At 31.0% G+C, this 27,731-nt stretch overlaps 1 protein-coding gene across 2 annotated transcripts in view; it reads right to left on the minus strand.

Moving 5' to 3' along the window:
- LOC129975923 (septin-9-like) overlaps nucleotides 1–27,731 on the minus strand; it is a 130,675-nt gene that overhangs the window by 22,548 nt on the left and 80,396 nt on the right. The window lies entirely within an intron of this gene.

Here is a 27,731-nt window from a genome sequence, read left to right on the forward strand (position 1 = left end):
ATGTTAAATCAATATAGTAATGCATTATTTTAGACGTAACGATTTCTCCAATACATAAATGCATATATTTATAATCTATTTTTTAAAATTAACAAATTAATAGCTAATTTATGAAAATTAATTATATGTAAAATAAATATGTATAATAAATAATATATAAGAAATTAAAATTTCCAATACTTTATTTATGTATATTCAAACATTTTACAAGGTTTACAATTCAATTTTGTTTAGTAAAAAAATACAGTATTGCTCAGCTTTTGATCAATATAATGCAAAAGCTAAAAATGGATAGAAGTTAACATTATAGGTGGGAGGGGAGGGGAGGGTCATGCTCAAGCCCAAAGTCTTGCTTATGAAAATTATCAGTTAATTAAATGTGTAGTACATAAAAGGAAGTATAAATTAAAATCGTTACTTAAAGGATTTATAGAAAATATGTTTTAAAGAATTTAAGAAATTAAATTATTCCTAAAGAGTTAGAAAATAATATTTTTGAGACGATTCTAATAAATAGTGGTTGGTCTAAGTAAAAAAGTTCAATAAACCTACATTTATTTAGTTTTATAATAATAACAAATATAATATTAATAATAAATAAATTAATGATGTTTAACAAGCTTGTATAAACATGCGTTTAATATAAGAGATTTTCAAAAATTAGGATGGTCAGAAATGTGGAAATTCGCCAAAATTTCGAGATTGATTAATTATTATTATTTTTTTTGAGTACATATAAAATGGATGTGGAATAATGGATGTTAAATCCGTGTACTGAATTTTAGCCATCTAGCTCTCTTTGTTTTGTAGTTATCGTATAAGCGTATATTCGAACAGGCGGGTAGAATCGTGACCCCCGAGAGAAGTCACGGTAAGTCGTGAGAGGTCTCTCGGAGGTCACGGTAGAATCCATTCAGACTTCTGGATGGATTTGCTCAAAATCTGGTATAAATCTAAAATTTAGGAGTAACGATTATATACCAAATTTTATCCAACTATCTCAAAGTGTTTTTAAATTATTTTTGTCACAAAAAGACATTTTCCTTTTTTTTTTTTTAAACCTTGGGCAGATCTAAAAGTGGTGATTCATCAAAATCCCGAGTTCGAATTTTGACGATTTCATTACTTCCTCTTACTTCGTATACGTGAAAATAAAAATAATCACGTTAGGTATTAATGATTCTAAAAATTAATGAAAGAAGGAGTTATAAAAATTCTTCTAATAGGGTTGTGACAAGGAAAGATAGGTACTCCACATTAAAAATTATGTAAGAGAAATGTAAGAAGCATTTTTATGCAAGAGTTTCTTTTTCCAATGTTTTAAATAAAATTAAAAGTCCAATTCGGAGAGTGATAAGAAAATATCTAATGACTGGAAAAACAATAAAAGACTTTTTTTTTCTTTTTGGAAAAATGCACCATGTATGCCAGATGTTTCCTATTATTTATCATAACTAAGTCAGAGTTCTTAAACGGAACTTCTGTATCGGCTTGTTGATCTTTTGAATACAAAAAAATAATACTGCTGTTCTAATTTTAGAGGATGCACTCGTTCTTGATCACAAACAAAAAAAAATGCACGCGGTTTCTCTGCTTAGCCAACTAGAGTAAAACAACACGCCTGTGGTGGTCGGTTTCCGTTCCTGAGCCAGCCATATCTGCAGCAAGATAAAATGATTTCCGCTCTTGACGCGGAAATGGTTACGTTTTACAAACACAAAAATCAACCAGAACATTGATTCTGCTTTTCTTGCCCATTTTCCCAACCGTTTCATCGTTTCACAGTCTGCTGCTCATATGTTTTTGAAAGGAAGAGCGTTCGGCCGAGACAAAATACTGCGAAAAACAGAGTATCGTGTTTGCTTTTTCCACAGATCAGAAACTCTTCCTTTACGGATTACTGCAGTCACAGTTACTAATATCGACAGAGAAAGCGAACAGTAAAAACAGCTTTATTTATATTTCTTTGGAATCTCAAACACTAAAGCCAGCGGGAGTGGTCATCTCAAAACTTTCTCGCCTACTCTCCAATAAAGACTTATTCCAGAGATTGCCACTGGCGTACAATAGTTATTACGAAATATTAAAATTTGGCGGGAATTTATCATTTTTACTGAATTTATCGAGTGATCTTTGGAGAGTTATTTGGCGATTAACCCCTTGCATGCGTTAATAGTATACATAAATCGAATTTGTATTTTAAACACGTTTTTATTCAGAATAAATTTTATATCATTGGCTTGGAAAATATTATCTTATTATTTGTAAATGTTTAAATGATTAATTAAAATTTTCTTCTGAATATATATATATATATATATATATATATATTCAGAAGAAATGTATATATACTGCCTATAATGATTAAAAGTATCTTATGAAATGAATATTACGTAAGTGATTATACATATTCTACAAGAATAAAACTTGTAAAAAAGGAAACATTGTAACATTTAATCTCGAGATGTAAATAATTCGCTGGCAGATTTTCTAATGTTAACATAACTAACAAATTCTAAGGAATACTAATAAAGCTTTATGACAATCAAAGCAGTGAAATTCTTTCAAAATAATATTTATAACTTTGGCTTGAAAAAAATTATCTTATTCAGAAATGTTTTAAATGATAAATTAAAATTTTCTTCTGAATATATACAGTGGCTCCCAAAAGTGTTCGTACACTAAAGAAATTTGCAGAAATTGTGTTTTATACTTCTTAATAAAGCATTTTATTAGTTGATTTTTTTTTAATTAGCATCTTTAAATAGTTCTTAATAAAACTGAACAAATATTTTTATAAAAAATCAAGTAGTATTGTTCTAAAAAATAAATAAATAAAAAATGTCACAAAATTAGAACACAAAAGTCTTCGTACATCCAAACATTATTTATTTAAATTCATCATAAAAATATCTTTTGCGGCTTATTTTTCTTCTAATTGAAAAATATACTAAAATCGTTTGATTTCAGTATTTAATATCAGAATTATTTACTCTATTTACTTTATTCTTAGATATGACGCGCATTCGTAAAGAAACGAGTTTAGACGTACGAAAATTAATTATATTTCATTTTAAAGCTGGAAAATCAATTAGAGGCATTGCAACTATAACTAATCTACCTCATTCAACGGTGCAAAGCATAATAAAACGTTACAGAGAGGGAAAAAGGATTGCAAACAAACCTCGTAATGGTCGTCCTCAAATTCTGTCAACTAGAAGTCAAGGAAATATTGTGAGTAAATTTCTAAAAAATCCACGTCTGAGTGCAATAAAGTTTACTGCACAATATAATGAATCAAATGGAACTTCTATTTACTGTGAAACTATTCGTAGAATTCTTCGGAATGCTGGTATACATGACCGCTCTGCACGAAGAAAATTCTTTGTAAGTCAGAAGAACAGAATTGCTAGGCTTAAATTTGCCAAATCTATGATAAACCAGCCAGAGAGCTATTGGAATCGTGTCTTATTTGCAGATGAAAGTAAGTTTAACATCTTTGGGTCGGATGGGAGAATCATTGTATGGAGAGAAAAAAAAAAAAAAAACACCGAATAACTTAATCCCAAGAATTTAGTTGGAACAGTAAAACATGGCGGTGGAGGTGTCATGGTTTGGGGGTGTATGTCAGCGGCTGGAGTAGGCAATTTAGTATTCATTGATGGTATAAAGGATCATAGAGTTTATATAAATATTCTCAATAATAATTTAAAAGCGCCAGCACAAAAATTGGGCATTTTAAACAACTTTGTGTATTACCAAGACAACGATCCTAAGCACACGGCCATGAATGTTCGTCTTTTTTGCCTCTATCATTGCCCTCAAACCCTTAAAACACCAGCTCAATCACCGGATTTAAACCCTATAGAACATATTTGGAAAGAATTAGAGGTGCGAATAAGAAGTCACGACATTAAATCGAAAATTCCAACTGAAAGCAGTAATGATCGAAGAATGGAACAAGATCGGTGCAGAAGAAACCGACTGTTTAGTTAAATCTATGCGCAAACGTGTAAAAGCTGTTATAAAGAATAAATGATATTCTACTAAATACTAAACATTTATAAAAATTTAGAAAATTTCATATTTAGTGATGTTTTTTTAAAGTGTATGATCACTTTTGTGTCCTATTTTTGTGCAATTTTATTTATTGTCATTTTAAAAAAAATAATTTGCATCGTAATTAAAATTTATTCTTCACTGCTTTATTAAGAACTGTAAAAATATGCTACGAAAAAATTTTCATGTAAAAATAAGAATATATAATGGTAAATAATGAGGTTTTTAATTGATTCTTGTTGGTGTACGAACACTTTTGGGAGCCAGTGTAGTTAATTACTGCGTATAATGATTAAAAATATCTTATCAAACGAATATTACCTAAGTTATTATATTCCACAGAAATAAAACATAAAAAGGAAACCACTGTAACGTTTAATCTCCAGTTGTCAATAATTCGTTGGTAGAATGCAGACTATTTTCTAGTGTTAACATAATTTACAAATTCCCAGGAATACTAATAATGCTTTATGATAATCAGAACAGTAAAATTCTTTCAGAATAATTTTTATAACTTTGGCTTGGAAAATATTATCTTATCATCCGGAAATGTTTTAAATGATAAATTAAAATTTCCTTCTGAATATATAGTAATGTTTAAAAATATCTTATGAAATGAAAATTAAGCAAGTGATTACTTTCCATAGGAGTAGAACTTACAGAGAGAGAAACACTATAATGTTTATTTCTAGATGTCAATAATACTCTAGTGAATTTTTCCCGACTGCCCTTAAAACAAGAATGATTGCGAAATTAGCACAATTTGTTATTCTCATTACTGCCACGAAGATAAACAGTTTTATACATTTTTTTTCGGCCCAAACTCATTTGCTGACATATACGCAGCTGTGCAGTTATCTATCACCCACTGCGCTCAATTACACATTTCATTAAAACATTTTAAAGTTTTTTTTTTTTTTAAATAGCTTAAGCATCTGAAACCAGATCTTAACTAGCTCGTTTCCAATGTTTAAAAGAAGTTTTATCGAAAAACAAATAAATACGCCCATAGAAAAGGGCAGAAGTCATCTTCAAAAACGAATACTTACGAGATCAAAGGTTAAAATACGATAATGTCAACTTAATTGCTTTCTACTGATTACTTATTCTTATATAAAGTGATCAGAACTTACAGATAAAGAAAAAACTGCAATTCCAAGTCTTGTTTCTTTGTCCTAGATTGAGAAAAATATCTGGAATTTGTGCTGGTGGCAGAAATTTTTCTAATGCGATATAGTGAAGTTTTCCTTACTTCTCAACTCTCCCCCCTCCCCCCTCGAACTCTTTTATGTGATTGGTGGGGGAGGGGGGGGGGGAAGATTACGATGTATGCGCTTTGATGAAAAATCGATCGAACCTAAGTAAATATTTAAGGATACTTCTGTAATGTTAGGCATCAAAACAGAAAAATTAAAATATAATAAATGAAATTTAAAAATTTTTATCTACATTAAAAAAAAATTAATACACCGTAAAAATATAACATTGAGAACAAACAATTCGATAATGCTTTTTAATTCAAAAATAATGAATGGCGTATGAGAATTAAATACAATTTATATTTCAAAAAATTCTCATAATTTTTCTTGCAATAACTTAATTGTTTTAATATTTTCCACTGTACTGTTTAATAATTTATAAAAAATTATGTAGCAAAAGAATAATTTTTTTTTTATGTTCGCTTGTTTCTTTTCTTTTCTTTTTAAAAAGATGATGTTTCTGATTCGTATATTCTTCCTAAAATACACCAGACGATAAATTTGAATGCAAATTGCATTCGAACCTTCTGAAAAGCAAACGACTGAATAAACTAATTATGTTGATATTTTACGACATTCGCACATCTGCAGTGTCATATGTCTTCAGAAAACTTTCTAATAAATGTCAGAAGTCGAAAATCGAATACGACACACAATTTCGGAAGGAGAACTATTTTTTCTGGGAAGAATTCGTAATTCAATCAAGGGGTGTGACTCCGTTTGGAATATATCTTCACAATAAATCACGATTATATTTTATTCCGCAGACGGTTCGAAGGTCGGAGACGCCCTGTTATCGTCTGCTCGGGAAAATTACTACCTTTTCTTCCGAACTGCTTGTTTTGTTCTTAACTTGCATTCTTTTCGAAGGCGATGTAGAAGCCCCATAAAAAATAAATAAATATCTTATCTTGTCGGTCATTTGATGACTGACTACCCATCTATTATTTCCGAAGCAGAATAGAAAAACCCTGAAGAAAAAATAATAATCTAACATCCCCTAGTGAAAAGAGGGCGTACGTAAAGGAAGGGCAATAGAACCAAATGTTTTAGAATGCGCTAGAGATACTCGTTATTTAATATCTGCTCATAGTTTTTAGCAAATAGTTTTAGAGATATTTAGGAAGTACAGGGTATCCTAAAAAAGTATCCATACTTTGTATATATCTCAAATACATAATAAATCATTACCTACAAATATGAAATTATTGAATCCAAACATCAAACATAACCAGTTATCGAAAATTTCAAAATTCTAATAAATCAATGTAATAGTTTTCCAACAGTTTCTGTACCCTTAAAATGACACATTTAGAAAAAAATAAAACATTTCAAGCAGCATTTATGATGACAGTTAATAGGCAACTGATATTTTTTAGCAAACAATGAGACACAATGTAAACTTATCATCGGCCCATTAATTGAATGTATTAATTATTTAGTAGTACAAAGAAAAACTGAGACATCCCGATCATTTTTTTCCCTGACAAAATTAAACACTCGGGAATATCCTGGTTAATCCGACATCAGATAATTATAGAACAATTCCATATAACAATAATTTCATAACCGATTCCAAACATAACCTTTTGGCAAATAAAGCCACGATTATTGCTTTCTTTCAAACAAATAATTCATGCTTTCAGAATGTTCAAGTAATTCAGAAGCAAAACAATAACGTTGTTAATTTTTAGTCACATATTCCGGCATGAGGTCCAGCTGGTCACCTGAGGAGACTAGAAATAAATAAATAAAAACACATTCACAAAGTTAATATAATAAAAGTTATTAACTTCAAATAAATCATTTCAATGTTCAGGAATTAGAAAAAAAATGTATTGAAATGTGGAAATAAATAAATAATAATCAGTTTAATAAAAAAAGTGTACTGTATAGGCAACAAACTATTTAAGATATAAGATAAACAAACCCCGACCAAGTCAAAGGCCAAACGGGGGGGGGGGGGTATTAGATGACGTTACCACAAAGCAACCCCAACTCACCAACTATTTAAATTCGCCTTTGTCCGGGAGAAATTTTAAAAATATTTACATTAGTAGACACTAAGTTTCTGAGTGAAAATCAAAAATTGACTAACCGCAAACTCGCATTAAATAAAGAAAGGTGCAAACATTGATATTAAATAAAGGAATTCAAAATGTGGTCAGGTCTCGTTACGAATTCAAATATGTGGATAAGTCAACAGTTCAGAGCGATCGGATTTCCAAAGGAGTATTCAAGATGATGTCATAATCGCATGATAAATTTCAATGACCACGTAAACTAACATCCTAGCAGACACCCACTTTTAGTTTAACTTACTTTTATCAATGTCTTGTTTAAAAATAACACAAAAGGTGTTTTGAAACAAACTTTGTCATTTTGAACTATAATTAGACGACGAGGATGTCATCTGATTTGGCATCCCATTTCCAAATTTCTAAGCGGAAGGCTTGTCCAGTGTCCAATTAATTATAAATCAAATTAATATATTAATGTTAAATACGATGTCACTTATTAGTATTTAACATTTACCAGGACACAGTAGATATTTAATATAATTAGACTCTGAATTGGAAATGTAAAACAAATCATTATAAGCAGACCTCTGCAGCTCCAGATCATCATTTTATTTTAGGAAAAAGGAACGTCCAATCAGAACAAAGATCGAATTTACTCATTCAAGACGTCTGGTCACTAAATTTTCGCAGAATATGGTGATTCATTTCAATCTAAGAAAGAATCTACCATAAATTCATGCTAGCACACAGCACTTAACATTTAAACAAACCCATTTCAATTTTTGTCTTGGCTATTTTAATTTTTAATGCACAGTATATATTCTAGCGAAAGCATACTTCTATAGAATTACATTTAAGTAAAAGGGCATTTGACTTCAAGTTAATTTCAGTTTTCAAATACTTTTATTTAACTTGCCTTGTTTTCATGTTTATTAAGATGGAATTTTGTAACCGATTTTCCACTTACTTCCTTATGTGCTAGAATTTTGAAATTTTGTACACTTATGTGTACTTAATGATAATATATTATTTAGATATTTTCTGAATGTAATTATCAGTTGATTAAATGATTTAATTAATTTTTGATTCCCTCTCAGAGTCGCCATCTAGAAGTGAAATTGAGAAAAAGTGATTTTAAGATTCCTCAACATTTAAAATAATGAATTGTAAATCAAAGAACAGAAATAAGAAGAAAATGATTAAATTAAAAAATTCTACACTTAAATACACTAATAAAAGGATGTTTTAATATATGAATTGCTTTTCTTAAATTTATTCTCAATACCAGCTTTATTATTTTTTTTTTTATTATTCAACAACAAAGGAGGTGTTACGTCCAAAAAATATTAACAGATCCAACTTACGAGATCTCTGCAACTTAATCCTATGCCCGTCAGATTCAGTGTTTCCTTTTCTTTTTTGCAGCTCAGATGATTAATATGAAATATTTCTACCCAGCTGCATCGTTGCGGTAACCGGGTGGGGCATGTTGTCATGTCACATATTTTCTCGCTATTACTTGGAATCGAGCAAAAATAAAGTTGTCATCAATACTGGATAAGCCGAAACAGAAACAAAGCTATAGTAAACCAACGGCAGTGGTCTCCCCAAAACTTTCTCGCATACTCTTTAATAAACTACATTACACCTTACAAGGCATTGGCGTACAATGGTTACGAAATATTAACTTTGGCGTGAATTTAGCTTTTTTACTGAATCTACCGTGCGATTCTTGGCGAGTTATTAAGCGTTTAATCTCTGACATGCGGTTAATAGCATTAAAAAATTGAATCTGTGTTTTAGGCATATTTTTCTCAAACGACCGACTCAAAATTTGAACACAAAACTGCACTTATAGTCAAAAAATCTTATAACAAATTACATATATCTAAGTCATTGCGTTTTTGAATTATCGTATTTAAATGTTTCTGAAAGTAAAGACCGACAGACAGTCAAGCCGTTGTTGGATTTGGCTAAAAATTTGGCAGCTGTCTAATCTATAGATGTTAAATCTGTGCACCAAATTTTATCTATCTAGTTCTTTTCGTTTTGTAATTATCGTGATAACTTATATTCGAACAGCAGTACAGACGGACTATCTCAGAACAGATTTTACTCAAAATTTGATAGAAAGCTGCAAATTTGGTGCAAAGACCGTATACCGAATTTCAACCGTTTATCTCAAAGCATTTTTGAATTATCTTTTCACAGACAGACGGACATTTTCTAAACATTTCTTTTTCGAATTCCGGGAGTTTCAAAACGTGGACATTCATCAAAATCCCGAGTTCGAATTTTTCGACGATTACTATACTTTCTCTTTACTACATATACGAAATAATAATAATAATAAAACCAGAAGCAGTGGAGGATGAACAGCGGAAATTTCAATTTCGTATTGCGAACAGTTTTTGTTTCAGACAAGCCACATTATTTCATAATAAATGCAAACATTATTATGCATAATTAATTATAACAGCATTTTTGACATAAAACAATGAAAAAAAATTCCTGATTAAAAAAAGCAAAATAGGTAAAAAGGAGGATCTTTTGATCCTGGGATCATCACAAGTATGATAACATACTCTAGTGAGTATATTTTGAGTGTGTTAAATCCATTGCCTTGGAACAAATTGCCACAAGTTTGTGTGGCATGGAAGTTTGCCATGCCACATTTCCATGTGGTGGGATCAATATACTATGCGGTGTGAGCAGTATCATTACAGATTTCTAAAAACGTCACAAATTTGGAGATCTTCATCTGGAAACATTGAAAATTCTGTTGTTGTTTTTTCTAAGGGCACTTGTCATAGACAAGCCCACTGACTTTAGAAGTCATTGATTTTAAGCCAAATGGTCGTCTCTTGTTTTTCAGTAGCGCCATCTAGGGCCAAGAGTACGACTTAGCTACCCACACACACATCACAACCCTTTTTGCGGGGCGAACTTCATTCTCGCATTTCATTCGTAATTTAGACCTGAATCAGAGAACGATCACCCCTGATCCAGTACCTCCAGTGGTATTACTCTCACCATGAAGGACTTTGTGACCACGACAGATTTATACGTGCGCCAGACACCACACACACGAGGAGTCTTCGGAAGGCGTGGTTCGATCTCGCAACTCAAGGGACGCGAATCCAACGCCCTACCAACCAGGCTATCCCGGCCTAAAGGTTTGCAAAATGCGTTTATGACATTGAAATTTCTTTGAATCGATTTTTTTTTTTTGGTATGATATAAGACATGATACAAGTTCGATTGTATACGATATACAGCGATTCAATTGTATTTTCACAATGAGGCGCGCTTCACTTCATCCAAAAACAATGTGAATCCCGTAGATATTTTGAAATTCTCCTCATAAATCAACAGAGTTCAAAATAAGCAATTTTGCTCTCAATTCCCAAATTAATTTATTTGCAATTTTTTTATTTTTGTCTTTTTTATCCTTCGATTACCTTTTGGTGCAAAGTAATCCCAGAGAGACAAAAAAAAAAAAAAAAAAAAAAAAAAAAAAAAAACAAATTCAATTAATTATAATAAATTAATTTATTTATTTTATCCTTATAAATTTTTAATTTCTGCTCCAACTATCATCTATTGAATCCTTCGTATTGTTGTTGATATCGCCAGGATTTTGGGTTGGCTTATGTCTAATAGCGCAAGAGCCAAATATCGCCACACTATGCCAAAAATATAGTAAAATTGAGTGGAGAAAAGATAACTAGGAATCTAGAAATTGGGGCACCACTAACCAATGACAGATGGTGAGCCTGAGGGCCTAATACCGTCATGATATACGATCGCATTGATTTATCTGGCTTGTTGAGCATTTAAATTAATTTATTATTTAACCATTTATTATCTATTCGTATGGGTATGAAATTATGAATATACAACCTGTCAGCTATAAGCCGCGTTCCTACGACCTGTGCGTCTGCAGACGTGGCACACTTTCCCCTCTCTTGCAGTTTTCAGGAGTTCTTTGATGTCTATCCAGTTTATTGCGGAAAACTCCGGATCGCGTCCACAGGTATCAAAGAATCCTGGAAAACCAGAAGAGAGGGGAAAGCGGGGAAAGTGTGCCACGTCTGCAGAAGCACAGGTCGTAGGAACGCTGCTATATCCGGATGTAATTTAAAATGTTTCACAAAATTTGACAACACATCAGCAATACTAGTGACACACCCCAAGTCATATTTCATTTATAATAAACCGAAACGCTAATCTCGGAAAATATTTCTGAATTTTACTCTTTTTGAGTGGAATGTTAGTATATTCAGGAACTTTATTCTTATGGAAAATATTCCTGCTTTCATTTTATTTACGATTTTCACAATGGCTTGATGATATTCCGTGTTCTCAACATATAATGGTCATTTCACCTGCATATTTACTCAGCTGCAGATCTGCTGCTATGTTCTAAACGAATAGGAGGAAAAAAATATTAAACTAACAGATCATTGTTCCGAATTTTCAAGGCTCTTTTAGACAAAACCATGAACATCAAAGCAGTCGATTTGTTTTGACGAATACGAGAAATAAAATAAAATAAAGCGATAAAAAGAATGCAACGATTTGATCAATTCGAGAAGATTCGAAGCTTTCAGATTTTCGAAGATAGATCGGAAAAAATTGTGGTGTGATGATCTTTTAAGAATTCTATACATAATGATTTCGGCAACGCACAATTCGAAGAAAAATTTTTTCTTTAAAACAATATAATGCCATAAAAAATTCTTGTGCCTTGTTAAAATTTAAAAATTATTTCTTGTTTTTGATTTTTAAGCTACTTCTTTTAAGCCTATATTAATTCCCTCACTCAAACAGTCTAGTGTTTTAAAAATCAACGATAGTCATTTTTTAAATTCAATTTTAAAATATTCTCAAAAATTTGTCTTAATTATAAAGCAGCGATAATGGGCAAAACAAAAAGGTAATTAATATCATCGCAACAGGCATGCGCATAAAAGCAGTAATCAAAACAATAAAAAAATATTGTAGTAGAATATGCTTTACTAACTTATTAACTGCTTTAAAATATTTTTTTAATTTTATTAAAATTAGAGAAAATTTGCAAACAAATAAAATTGTCATAATTTTAAAAAAAACTAATGTCGTAGTCAAAGTTGGTCTTTACACCAAAGTCTATTCAGATGAAATCTGCCTATCCGGCTGTTCGAATAACCATTTAACACAATTTTGAATTCAAATCAATTAAAATGAATAGAATTAGATAAAATTCGGCATAGAGATTTAATATCTATATTTAAATAGCTAATAAATTTTGAGCCTAATCCAATAAGGGATTGAAAGTCTTTCAGAAACATGTAAACACGACAACTCCAAAACGCAACGACACAAATATATCAAATTTAATATCTGATTTTGTGACTGCAACTGTAATTTTATATCAAATTTTTGTTCCAATCGGTTTGGAAACGATTTCGGAGTCTTAGATTTCTGGATACTGTTTACGGGCCTTCTAGGATATAGTATTACAATCTGTTGGTCTGTACTTTCAGAAATATTTGTGTCGTTGTTTGTGACTTATGGCAATTTACAAGCCCGCTGACAGTTATCTGTCACCGATTTAAGCCGAATGAGCGTCTCTTGTTTTTGCAGTAGCGCCAGCTAGGGCCAAGAGTACGACTTAGCTAATCACACGTCACAGCCCTTTTTACGGGGCGGACTGACTTTATTCATGCATTTCATTCATTCATCCACAGATCGTAATTTAGACCTAAATCAGAGAACGATCACCTCTGAACCAATACTCCCAGTGGTATTACTCGCAACATGGAGGACTTTGTGATCACGACAGATTTATATGTGCGCCAGCCATCATACACGCGGAGAGTCTCCGGTCGACGGGGTTCGAACTCGCAACCCAAATTATCTTGCTTAAAGTAATTTGAAAAACGCTTGATGCATTGAAAGAGGCGAAACAAAACAAAACCTAAAGATAATCATAAATAAATTAAATTGACAACGAATGTCAAGAGACCGCGGCGTCAACAAAATTTTTCCAACATTCTTTTATCTTTTTTTTTTTCATGTAAATTACAGTGATTTTATCACCTTTCATTAACATTCTTCGGGTCAAATATCGATCGCATTTTCGAAATTATATTCTTCACATCTGTTGTATTAGTGTGTGAACAAAAATAAAATGCAAACTTACTATAAAACTAAATCTTACTACATTATAAATAAAATTATCAAATTTACATCAACTTATTTTCATTTTAAATTCTAGCATCGTTTATAATACAAAAAATTAAAAGTTCCAAAAATATCACTGTTGCCAATCTGAATTTTACAACTATTTACAAAATAAAATTTATAATTATTAAAATAATCGTTAGCTACTTTTAAATAAAATATTTACGATTTATGTCGCAACACATTTTTCTCGAGATTGTTTTTTGGGTTTTTTGTTTTTGTTTTTGGTAGTTTGTTTAGTGTTGAAAGGAAAATCTTATATAAAATTATGAGGTCCGTACCAAAATAACCCTAGTGTTGCTTTAAAACGGGACGTTAATATAACTAAAACTAAATTAATCCAGATGAATTTCTACGTTCTCGAATACGTAATATAGAGAAAGTACAGCAATCATCAAAACATTCAAACTCGATATTTTAAAGAATTTACACGTTTTAAACCTTTTTCAGTTCGAAAAACATATTTTTTGAAAATGTCCATCCGTCTGTCTGCGACAAAGATAATTCAAAAGTGCTTTGGCCCAGACAGATGGTGTTTGATATACGGACTTTATACCAAACGTGTAAATTTCCATCAAATTTTTAGTAAAATTCATTCGGAGGAAGTCTGTCTATCCGGCTATTGGAATATAAATTAGCATAATAATAAGAAAATGAAGAGAGCTAGATAGATAAAATTTTATACACAGATTTAACATCTACAGTGTAGACATTTTGCAAAATTTGAGCCAAAACCAACAACGAGTTGGCTGTCTGTCGGTCTGTACTATCAGAAACCTGTAAACGTGATCATTGTAAGACGCAGAGATTTAAATATATCACATTTTGTATGGGATTTTGTGAGTACAATTGCAGTGTTGTGTCAGATTTTGGTTTGAACCGGTCGAGAAAAACACGTCTAAAATAGAAATACTATTTTCGGATACTATTAACTGCATGCCAAGGATAAATCGCCAAATAACTTGCCAATGATTACATGATAGATGCAGTAAAATGCTATATTGACGCCAAAAGCTACTATTTTGTAACTATTGTACTTCAATGCTAAGTAAGGCGTGTTCTTTGGCATAACGCCTTTATTAGAGTGTATACGAGATAGTTTTGGGGAGACCATTTAAAACTTGTGATTTGATGTCGTATAAATAATAAAAACAACTGAATTTTCTGTCTTGAAAAAAGTTGGCGATTTTGACACCAAAGATTTCATAGATTTCTTATTTTAGCATTCAAAATTCAGCTATCCAGGTGCGCGCAGTAAATTTCATTATGTCTCTGGTGAAAGAAAAATAAAAAAATAAAAAATTCCCAAAATTTTGTTGCCAAAAAAATTTCCAACACAAGTTTTTTTGCCCCCCCCCCGACTGGAAGGACACATCATTCCTTACAGGTGGAACAGAACGCCCGCACCCCCCCTTCCCCCCGACATCACCCCAACTAATCGTCTACTCTGTAGATCGTTTTGAACAATTCTTATATCATACAGATCACATCGCGTAATTTAGAGGTGGTATCCAACTAATCCTGATAAAAAAAGCAGAAGCTTATCTTTAGAATAATATTTTATTCAACAATATGACCTACTGACTTTTTGAGTATGCTTTATTATTTGCAAGAATATAAACAATAAAAAGTCAGTATATTTATCTAAAAGTACATATTTCTACACAATTCCCATTTGTATTTAACCTGCACTTTATGTAAGAATCAGCAGGAGTATTCTTTTCTAAAACTTTCTAACATATTAATAAAAGTGTTATCGCCTCTCCGCCACCCCACTCCCCAAAATTGTCCTCTTCCCTCATAGACTTTAGGCAAGATTGTGAATACCATCAGTGCCGACATTACTATTTCCACGCACGAGACTTGTGTGTTTATAGTACAGTAAAGAAAGCAGATGTTTGTGTACATTGACAAACAACAGTTGTAAAAGATCGATCTTTTACTTGAGTCCAGCTTTTTCACTAAATAAAAAAATCTATGATGATTAATTACTGACATGCGATACTAAATACATAGCTGCAACAAAATTCAATGTGCATTTTGTACGCATTTTTTTCCGACTAATTAAAGTCAAAATTCTTCATAGAAATAGAAGGTAGGCTTCATAGAAGGCATAGATGTGTATTCACAAAATCACATCCCAAATTTCAATTATTTAAATCAGTGCCTTTTTGAGCAATTACGTTTACAAGTATAAAAAAAGTATAGACGGATAGACAGTGAACTACTAGACGAATATGATAGGAACTACATTTTAGATGCTAAACCTGCTTTACTTCATTGAGTTGCAATTGTATTCATAAAATCGCATTCCGAATTTCATTTATTTAAATCTTTGAATCTTTTTGAGTAGTTGCGTTTACATATATAGGACAGTGTAGACAGACAGACGGTGAACATCTAGGCGAATTTGGTTCCAAATCTGACAGGGACATTTTAGATGCTAAACCTACTTATAAAATTTTATGCATTTAGCCATTTTCGTTTTCTAGCTACCATGTTCACTCGAAATCGGGCAGTAAAAAAAAAAAAAAAAAAACAGACTTGAAATGACTAAGACTATATATAACTATCCTTATCTATTCTGATGATGATTAGGTGTGTCATAAAAGTGGCGTTATACAGGTGAAAAGCTCATAATTAAATTTTTAAAAATATAATATAAATAGCCATTAAAAGACTAGTTATTCAAAAAAAATCTTTCATATGTGTGTGTACTAGATGCAAAAGAAGCTAAAAACAGCCTAATACAAAATTTAAAAAAGCCGGAACAAAAAAATACAGCAGCAGGCATGAAAAGAGAAAGCAGATAAGATCTAAATGGCTCTAGTAGCAGAGCAATCATAATATTCCACAGTAATATTATTAATAATAATACCGCAGCAATATTATTAATAATATTAACAGTATCACTGAAACATAATTAATAAATGATAAAATTTACCAAAAATAGGTAGTTTAAACTTTGAAACAGAAAAATAAAAGTAAAATTAAAAAGACAAATTTTAAGCAAAGAAAAAATATAAATAAATAAATGGAAAATAAATAAATGTAAAAAAATAAGTAAATAAAGGAAAAAAATTAATTAATTAATAAATCTTATATATAGGATTTATCTACTAAGATAAATTATCTTAGTAGATAATTTAGTTCTAAATATGACAGATATCTACAAAATTTTGAGGCAAGACCACATAATAAATTTCATCCTTTATTGAATTATGGTATTCACAGTAAAACATATTTCCAAAAATGTGTTTTTCGGACTGCGAGAGACTAGAAATGCGAAGCTTCATCAAAATATTGATTTTTTTTTTTTTGACGACTTCTTTTAACTTTGTTTTTGTATTCTTCGTATATAAAGGAATTAATACCCCCGAAACTGAAAAATCAAGAAAATTTCGAAATTCATTACGAAACAGAATAAGTGCTGCTGCGAGACATGGTGCCAAGCCGATAAACGTAATCTGATACAGACACGAGTGATTGTGACAGGAATCGGTAAACATCAGATTAAAAATCTGATAGAAAGAAATTTAACTGCAGAGCACGTTCGGCAGAAACTGTAAAAAAAAAGGAGATTAACTTGAGTAGGATATTAGTTCAAACAAACATTCAGTTAGTGTCAGAATAACGTTCTCTAACTGATATTATCTGATACAGGGATTTAATATTTTTACTAAATTTCATCACAGTTTCAACCGCTCGCTTTCAATGAATTTCAGAAATTTAATTGATTTATATATTAAACAATTTTTTGTATTAGTTACATATATTTAAGAAACTATCAACCAAAAAAATACAGAAAAAATCCCTGGTTTGAATCCTTGCCCGAAGGTGACCCTTGATAAAGTCTTAAGGCCGGATTCTTCATTTCTTCTTTTTATTCCATTAATTCATTTTTGCTTTTAGACTTAACATATATTAATTTCTAATTTACATATATTTATTAATCTTTAAGGTTTAAATTTTAATATTAAATAGAAATGCCTCGTTTTATTTCAATCTTGTCTATTTGTAAAATAGGTTTAGAAACGTTCATCTATTTTTAAGAACTTAAAACGTACTTGTAAATAAATAAGCAAGTATAAAATATTTAAGAATCTTTAGTAACTAAAAATATTTGATTCAATTATAAGACAAATACAACTACCACAATGGAATCAATTCGAATTCACGTAATATGAGTCAAATATGCAGTAGCAATTTAATTTTGGAAACATATCACACCTTCAAAAAGGGACAAAAAGTGACGTCACAGTGTAAGACATTTTGCTGTTAAATATTAGATGACTTATGCATATATATTCACACATTTTTATATCATGCTTATTAACAGCACCAGCTATGAATTCGTAGTCACAACGGATATCTGAGGGTCTCGCCAAATTTCCCAGAACGTCGAATGAAATATCTTTGATTAAATATCACAGCGATGGGGTGGTGTGGTCGATTGCAGAGTTGAGTGCCGTTTCAAGAGGTGTTCTTGACATTTAACTATACAAAAAAATTATAAATTCCAATCCTAGCAGCTTAATCCAATCGAATAAATCAATCGATGTTTCGAAATGAGTAGTTTAACAAGCTAGAGGGAGTGATCACCCCAAAACTTCCTTGTATGCCCTTTCAAAAAATAACCCCCCCCCCCGCAAAAAATTATGAGTCTTGGTACGGCTATGAATGTCTTACATGGCATTAGTTAATAGTTTCGACATATTAACCTTTGGCAGTTTTACTGAATCTATCAAATAAATCTTGGCGAGTTTTTTGGCGATAAATCCCTGGCATGCGCTTAATAGTGACCGAAAATCGAATTTGCGCTTTAAAAGCATTTTTTTCCAATAAGTTGAAACCAAAATTTGACACAGAACTGCAATTACAGTCACTAAATCATATCACTAGCAGTCACCAAATCACTATATCAAATTTAACATATTTAAGTTATCGCATAAATAGTTATGAAAGGCAGATTGATAGATATTCAAACCCCAGTTGTATTTGGCGCCAAATCTGATATAAATTTCTGTATGAAATTTTATTCATCCAGTTGTCATCTTTTTGTAGCAATCGTGTTAACAGATATACAGACAGATTTCCTCCTAATAGAATTTGCTCAAAATCTGACAATAATCTATAAATTTTGTGTACGGATCATATACCAAACTTCATCTGTCTAGCTCAAATCGTTTCTGAGTTATGTTTGTCACAGACATACAGTTTACAAAAATGTGTTTTTCAAACTCAGGAAGGTCCGAACCGTGGAGATTCATCAAAACCTCGATTTCGAATTTTTTGGACATACTTTCTCTATATTGAGAATGTAAAAAGTCTGTAGTGAATAGCTTATAAGCCAGTTAACTGCTACGCTACCCGAGTAATTGTTTTTGTATCGTGGTCATGTTACTGGACTGCGAACCACAAGGTCCCAGGTTTTTATCCTCGCCCATATCAAATCGTACATTGGTGACCTCGGACGATGAACCTTCAACCTTCGTACAGCTGTTGGGGCGCCATCTACCCACAGCAAACCAAAGTCGTCAGATTCACTTGACACAGCAAACCAAATTCGTCAGGATCATTTAACGCAGCAATAACAACAACAAAAAAAAAAAAAAAAAAAGACCGCAGCAATCTAAAGTCATCAGACTCACTTGACGCAGCAACAGCAACCACTCACCCACACACGCTCGCCATAACGCTTGGAGCTACTCAAATGGGTACAGGCACATTAGACTCAATATCTAATAATACATCACCATTCAACAGCCATATCGTTCGTCTCACCTCCGACTCACTGGAGGGAGAGTCAGTAATGAATAGCTTATAATCCAGTTAACTGCTACGCTACCGGAGCAACACAAAGTCCCAGGTTCTATCCTAGCCCATATTAATTCGTACAAGTCAAATAATGCTTCAAAAGGGTAGTTAATTTAATACATCAAATGAATCATCCTAATACCAAACACTGAGTCATTAAACTTTCCTTTTCATCTCAAGTGATATAACAATACTCAGAAGTATATAGTATTTGCGTAATGTATAATGATTCTGTAATAACTAACTATAGCATTATTACAAAGTGATCGAGTTGGCGGCTGGTCTTTGACCTGACATACGAGTGCAATTATTGAGAGGGAGGAAAGTATAACGGACAGAGGCTCGTAGAAAAATGATTGCATTGCAATAAATACGATTATGTTGAATTCGGCTCAATCCTCACTTCTCATTCATGAAATATCTGCAATTGCGTATTATGAAGAAATGAAAAGAAGCTAGATCCAGAAAAGTCTGATTTCTTATTGTCCCCTAATTTATCCAATAGACGCGTCCGATATCACGCAATTCTAATGTCATATCCGTCAATTCATCAGAGTCAAGTTGCAATCTTTATATTATCGCTGAATTACAATGGAAATGTGACATTTCTATATTCAGCATTCGTTTGCCTCTGAAGTCATCTTGTTTAACTTTCCCAGCGGAGTGATGTCACTGACTGTTGTTTTTTCTTTTCAGCTACCGTTACGTTTTCGTCAGAGTTTTGAAAAACAACTCAAAAGGCATTTCAAGGATACATTCTTCGGCTCTTAGTCTTGATGTCTTAAGGAACGGAGGTGGAGGTGGTGGTAAAGGGACTGAATGTATTTTAAATGAACCTCAGTTGCAGGGGTAATTTTCATTAGGTAATTAGGTCAACTGCAGAGATAATTTTCATTTCATTCTGGTATATACCAGTAACATAATTACATAAATAGTAGATTATATTAGGAGATATTTATGTTTTTCCTAATCACAATTATGTAGAAACAATTGCTCATTAAACGCCAAAAAAACTTTTAAGATTTCTTAAATAAAAAATAAAATATTCAAGAACATTTTAATTTACAAAATAGTGTTTGAATATCTGACTTTTATAATAAAGGTTTAATTAACTCGTCTAAATTATGCAAAACTCTGCAGAGATGACACGAAAGTTACTGAAAAAGTAATGAAAGTTACAGGCAGGGCTATGCCGATTTTCGATTTATCGAAAAAAAATCGAATTTGATGCCAGCTTTTAAAAAATATCAATATATCAAAATCATGATCATGAATAAGAGTTCACGATAAATCTCGATACAATAAATCGATATTCACAATTAATTTCTGTTTTCCATTTCGCTTTATTATTGATTAGTGCTTACTTTTGTTGCTCGTCATTCTTTTTCACCTTCATACAGAATTTTTGTTAATATTTCTGTAAATACTGTCGTATTCTATTATATAAAAATACTTGTTTTAAACGCAATGTTATAAATTGTAACATGTATACATTTCTTTGGCATTGATACATTTTATTACAAGGGTTTTAACAAAATTATTTTCTAACTATCTTTATTCAAAAGAAGAAAAATAATTTTATTATATAAATTGAAACTTCCTTTTATCTGGAGTCGTTCTGATCAATCAATATGTTATTACCTCTAGATAATAATTAATAGAGGAAATGTTATTTATAACTTATAATATCTATAAATAAATAATAATGTCACGATATATCGAAAAATATCGATATGTGCTGAACGATATATCGCGATGATGAAGTTCCGTCATCGCCCAGCTCTAGTTAAAGGCATAGCAGAACAAAATCGAAACTAACCACTTTATGCATATATGATGCTCAAATATAAATATATTTTTCTTAAATACGTAGATTAAAATATATATAAGAATTGTAAAATAAAATGAAACAATATTTTGAAAAGCTAATTTATAGCTTTGGTACTCAACGAACAACAAATGTATTTATTGTTAAAATAGCTAATTTTTATAGCCTTACGTATTTTTTAATTTCTCATATAATATAACTGTCAATAGATGGCGGCACCAAAAAACAAATTTCGCGTCAGCTAAACGATGAAAGGTTTTTAGTCTCTGCAAGGAAGATTTATTGCTCTGTTAAAAGCTCAAAGGAAACAAGAGTTCGTTTTATTTGATTTTAGAACTCTTAAGATTTTTTTCTGAATATATGGCTCTAAAAATATTTACACCCGTGAATTTTTTTTTTTTTATTGAAAAATAGTTCTCCTTAAATGATTTTTTTTAAATATATATAATTATAGTTTCAAAGAAAAAAAAATGGGGATATCGACAGATATTTCAGTTAGGAGAGTAATATTATAATACACGGAAACAATAAGGATTTCTAAAATTTTCCTTAGAAAATTTACATCGTTTATAAAAAAGAAATTTGTGATATTGTCTGTCAATTGTTGGTGTTCATATGGAACTGTGCAAACATATATGAACTCCCTTATTTGCGGTTGTTAATCCCAAAATATTGTTTAAAAATTTTAACAAAAATAAATAAAAAAGAGGTATTTTACTATACACACAGACAGACAGATGACCGACTTTTTCTTCTAAAATAGTAAATCAACAGCTTTGCAAGTACAAAAATTTACAATTTATTAAGTCAAAACTGTGAGTACCTTGCTAGCCCAATATTTTTGAATAACGAAATTTTTGGGAATATAGTGGAATTTTATAGACAACATTCAACATTTGTTTAATATAATTCAATAGTTTAATAATGTACTTAATGAATAACATCTAAGAATAGAAAAGATCATAAAGACCGATTACCATAATAATAAAGGATCTCAAAATGGTAAAAAATGATGTGACGTTTAAAATTTCAATTTATCCTAACAAAATCAAACTATTCTAATTGAAATTACGAAAATAGTTTTGAAAGGCGAGTTAAATAATTAAGATCAATAAAAGTGCAATTCTAATTAAATTATAAAAAAATTGTGTTATCTGATGAATGACTATTCAAATATCTCTGCGCCTTACTGCAGATATTTTGAAAATACATGCTAATAGGGAGGCCTTCACTGTAAGTGAATATTGTTCGAAAGCAATTTTATGCCGATTTGTGTCTTTCCCCGCCAATTTGTGCATTCTTTATTCTGTTATTCAAATTTCGAAACTCTAGCACTTTATTTCCAAAGACAGACAGATATAATGCCATAAATGCATTTTTCGAACTCAGGGTGGGAAGCGCAGAGATCTGTCAAAATCTCGAGTTCATATATTTTTTTATAGTTACAATACTTTCTCTTTTCTCTGTGCATCGTAAACGAGAAAATAAAAAGCCAATTTTGAAATTATATCATTTTTTTTTAATTTAGGTTACAATAGTTCAAAACCTCTTCAACAAATTAGACCAATAAAATATAACTTTATATATATATATATATATATATATATATATATATATATATATATATATATATATATATATAATAAAAAAAGAACAGGGGGGAGGGGGGTGCATCGTTGCCTTACGAAAAACTCAATAGATGTGTATCGCATTTTGGGTAGAATGCATTGCCACGAAAAATGTTTGCCCATGCAACAATTAACGTGATTACCAAAAGGCTACATTCTTGAAATCTTGCATAACTGTATGTTCTCAATAGAGCTGGGCGATGCCGGAATTTCATCATCGCGATATATCGTCCAACACAACGATATCGATATTTTTCGATATATCGTCATCACTATCTATTTTTAGCTATTATAAGATATAAATAGCATTTCTTAACATATTTGTAGCGGTACTACAACGTGCAACTAAAAACTGACATTTGCCACGAGGTTCAAATCAAATTGATAGTGCCGCTTGGTGGTTATTTTTGATCTCGGCAAGTATGCAAATGAACGACTCCTTCAGTCTCATGCGCACGCTCTCTACACGCTTAAGCTCGCGAAGCAAGAAGAGAGAAAAGAAAAACAAAAACGCTGCCGCGACCGGAACGATTGCTGACTGAATCTTTAAGCGTGTTTTCACTAATCTCGCAATTGTACAAAGTCTTGTAAATATGTTGTAATTAAATTTTCTTTAATTTAAACCTTGTTTTCTTAGCTCTAGCATATTTTAAATAAGGCAGGCAAATTTGTACGTTAGGTAATTGAAACTAGCACTAACCCACATATTGACTAATCAGAACGACTCCAAATAAAAGGAAGTTTCATTTTATATAATAAAAATATTCGTTTACTTTTGAATAAAATTAGTTAGAAAATAATTGTGTTAAAACCCCTTTAATAAAGTGTATTGATGCCAAAGCAGTGTCTGCATGTTACAATTTATAACGTTGCATTTAAAACAAGTATTTGTATACATTAGAATATGACATCATTTATAGAAATATTAAAAAAATAATTTGTATGGAGGACAATAAGAATGAAAAGCCACAAAATTAAATCGAAAACGCAAATCAATTGTGAATATCGATTCACTGCATCGCGATTTAGCGTGATCTATTATTCATGATTATGATTTCAATAAATCGATATTTTTCGAAAACGCATAAAAAAAATCGATTTTTTTTTTGATAAATTGAAAATTGGCACAGTCCTAGTTCTCAATGACAGTAAATTATTTTAAAATTTTAAGATTTTAATTATCAAACAATTTAATCGGATTTGATTACACCAGTGTCATTATCTGAGAGTGAATTTGATAGAAAAAATTTATTTTAAGATTCTCTAATATTCATAAAAATAAATTAATATTTATACTTTTAAAAGCAGAAATAAATTAAATTAAAAAGTACTACAATTTTAGAGAGCTATAAAAGTGCGTTTCTAATAACAGTTTAGTTTTTAAAAAATTCCTTGACACATTATGGAGTTTAAATGAGAAACCAGACTTCAATAGTAGAAGCAGTCATAGCTAGATTAAACAGTGTAGTATTACATCATCGGCCGGGAGTTCCTAAGTTACCTCAAAGAATGGCAGCACGTAAAAATGAAAAAAAAAAAAAAAAAAAAAAAAAAAAAAAAAATGAACAAAAGTTCAGAAAAATTCTTTTTTCAGAAAAACTTACTTTCAATACACTTCACAAACACTTAAAAAAACGAGGGCATAATGTATCCAGACACCCCTCTGCTAAGAACGACCATTTATATTAGAAAGCTGTCATCGGCGAAAGAATGTATTGAGCGCTGCAACGTCTCTTTTTGGTCGTTTATCGACCAGCGACAGTCTGGGAGGACCCCCGAAGGTGAAGAGAAAGTCATTCATCCCTGACAGTGTGCTATACGAAGTGTTTGACGTTTATTTTTACTTTATTTTTTTTAGTTAAGTGAATTATATTTGCTCTTCAACTGTGACTTGGCGATGTTATAGAAAGTCATTCTGATAAGATTTCAACAGGGAGGAGAGATCTTAAGAAATAGAAATCAGACTTTTACAAAACTTTCTGGTATAAAGATATTATCCCCAAAATATGTTGCATGGCATTGATGAATAATATTTACGAAATATTAACCATTGGCGTGAATATAGCGTTTTTGCAGAATCCATCGTGTCATTCTTGGCGAGTTATTTGGCGATTAATACCTGGCATGTGGTTAATAGTACACGAAAACCGAATTTGTGTTTTAGACGCGTTTTTACCAACCTATTGAAGCAAAACTTTAATATGGAACTACAATTACTACATTACAAATGTGATATAGTTAAATCATTGCAGTTTTTGAGTTATCGCGTTTGCATGCTTCTGAAAATAAAGACCGACAGACGGTCAACCTCTTCATGGATTTGGCTGAAAATTTGCCGGATGTCTATATAACAGATATTAAATCTGTATACGGAATTTCATCCACATAGCTCCCTTCGTTTTGTAGTTATCTTAGTAACTTATATTCAAAAAGTCGAGCAGACAGATTTCCTCTGATTAGATTTTACTGAAAATTTGATTGAAATCTACAAATTTGGTGTAAAGACCGTGTACCAAATTTTATCCATCTAGCTCAAAGCGTTTTCGAGTTATCTTTGCCAGAGAGATACAGACATTTCCAAAAAAATGTGTTTTTCGAACTCAAGGAAGCCTAAAGTGATTCGCCAAAGTCTAGAGTTCGAATATTTTGTCAATTACAATACTGCTTCTTTCGTATACGAGAAAGTTATTTAAAACTTAAAAGTAATAAATAAAAATATTCCAATTTTGTAAATCACAAAGCATGTCCCTTAATAACACTATAATTAGATGCAATAAATATATTCATTTCACTCATATTAAAAAAAATTAATCTAAATAATAGAAGATACACAAAGTATTTGTAAACAATGAATAATACAGCTAAATAGTAGGTAAAATGTTCTTGTAGATTATAATATTTTCCATCACATGGTAAATTAACAGTTGCCACACTAAATGGAGAAAAAAGAACCCATTGTGTTCAAAAGCAAAACAGCAAATACTGGTCTCGCCTAAAGCCAGAAATAAAAAGCTTGTCGTAAAAATGCTACTTAATGACCGAAATTCAACATTCCTGACAACTCTACATTTATACTTTTTTTTGCCATTTTTCTTTTCTCTATTCCTTTTACGATTCGAAAAAAATGGGCGAGACGAGAAAAGGCGGTGTTTTGAAACGGAATAACTTCCGAGGCCTTAATTGATTCTTATTTTCTCGGAATTGAACAGAAACCAAAGGCCTTTTTCCGAACAGAAGTCAGATCTTGTAACTTAAAAGATAAGAAAAGAAAAAAAATCGTTTTCATATTTTTTTTTTCTTATTTTTTGTGACACGTGTAAATTATTTCATTCGTAATTCAAGATTTATCATGCCATTCCAGACGATTTAATTTATGTGAATTTATTAAGATATGAATGATCGCTTAAGGAGTTTTTTTATTGTTATTGCGATGATTTAATCGAGAGCGAACAATGGTGAAGTATGAAAGATCATTTGTTTTTATCGTGTCTTGTGAAAAATAAAAAGTAAAATAGCACATTTTCCACTATTAAAAGTTATAAATTTACAAAGATATGCAAACGATTTCACTAAATTATTGAATCATAATTCATCAAGTTAATTCAAGCAACGGTTAAATGACGATTATTTCTTTTAAATATTCTTTTATAACAGACGATTTTTCTATTTATTCTGAGACAGCTGATTAAAAAAATTCGCAACTATCAATGGACAGATGACTTTTAATTCTATAATTTTAGTAAGCGATGAATGGCATCATTATTAGTTTTGTTATGCTTGAGAAAAGCGCATAAATTCTTAAAAATGAAGAAATAAACCTTAGTTAACTTTTTATCAGCGGTTTCAATTTTTAGCAAATCTTAGTCTTTGTTCTTAATAGTACATGCAATCAACAAATTAAACTATCAATGACTTTTTGGTACTAGTAAGAAAAGAAAAGAAGAAAAGAAAAAAAAGAGAGAAAGAAAGAAAGAAACAACATGGTAGGACTAAACTTCATAGATTCAAATTTCAGAATCATTTTTACTTACATAATAAAACTTGGAATAGAAACTCACCTACCAGCGATAACAGAGTCTTGCTGGATATCAGAACGCTTCGAATTCCGAATGATCAAATATATTATGGTTTAATCGAGGTGCCGTATGAAATCCTGGCAACATCACGAGCAGTCCAATCACACTCTCACATGAGAAATGGCTTGAAACATCTGCTTTCTCACACGCAGTGCATGCAAAACGAATCCCAACTCGTGTGCACATGCAAATTCAGGATAAATTACTGAGCCGCTTGATTATCGTTTTTTTAGGTAATTGGTTTTTTTAATACATTTCTTTGATGCACTGGGTGGCCAATAAAATGACGTGGGAAGTTCTGAACTCTCTGATGATAGAACTGACAGTCGAGGCTATGTAATTGTGAAGCTATGGCTGTGATTGACTTTTAAATCTTTCACTGCGTAGTGTTGCATATTTCCACTACGGCAGTAATCATTGCAGTAACATATAACAATTTATAATAATGTTTGTGAAAAGATTTTATTCTTTTTAATGTTGAAAAATAGAATTTAGGCTCTGGCAATGGCTGATTTCTGACAAGGCAGCAACATAGGGCTATAACGCTCGAAGGAACGCAGGCAGATTAATTAAAAAATATTATAATATTAAAACTTAAAAGGTTAATTTTATATCTATTTCCTTTATTCAAACTCAGATTCTTAGAATACTTATAAACATCTTGCTTCTATTTTAACAATGGTGTTTTTAAATAAGGAAGACACACAGTCACAATTCTTAATAAATAAAAACATATTCATTTTCCACAAAGTAATTAGCTAAAAAATTAAGTCATAAAATTAATTCATTTTGAAAATGGTTTTAAATATTAAAGC

Source organism: Argiope bruennichi, chromosome 7 (genome assembly GCF_947563725.1).
Source record: "Argiope bruennichi chromosome 7, qqArgBrue1.1, whole genome shotgun sequence".
Lineage (NCBI taxonomy): Eukaryota > Metazoa > Arthropoda > Arachnida > Araneae > Araneidae > Argiope > Argiope bruennichi.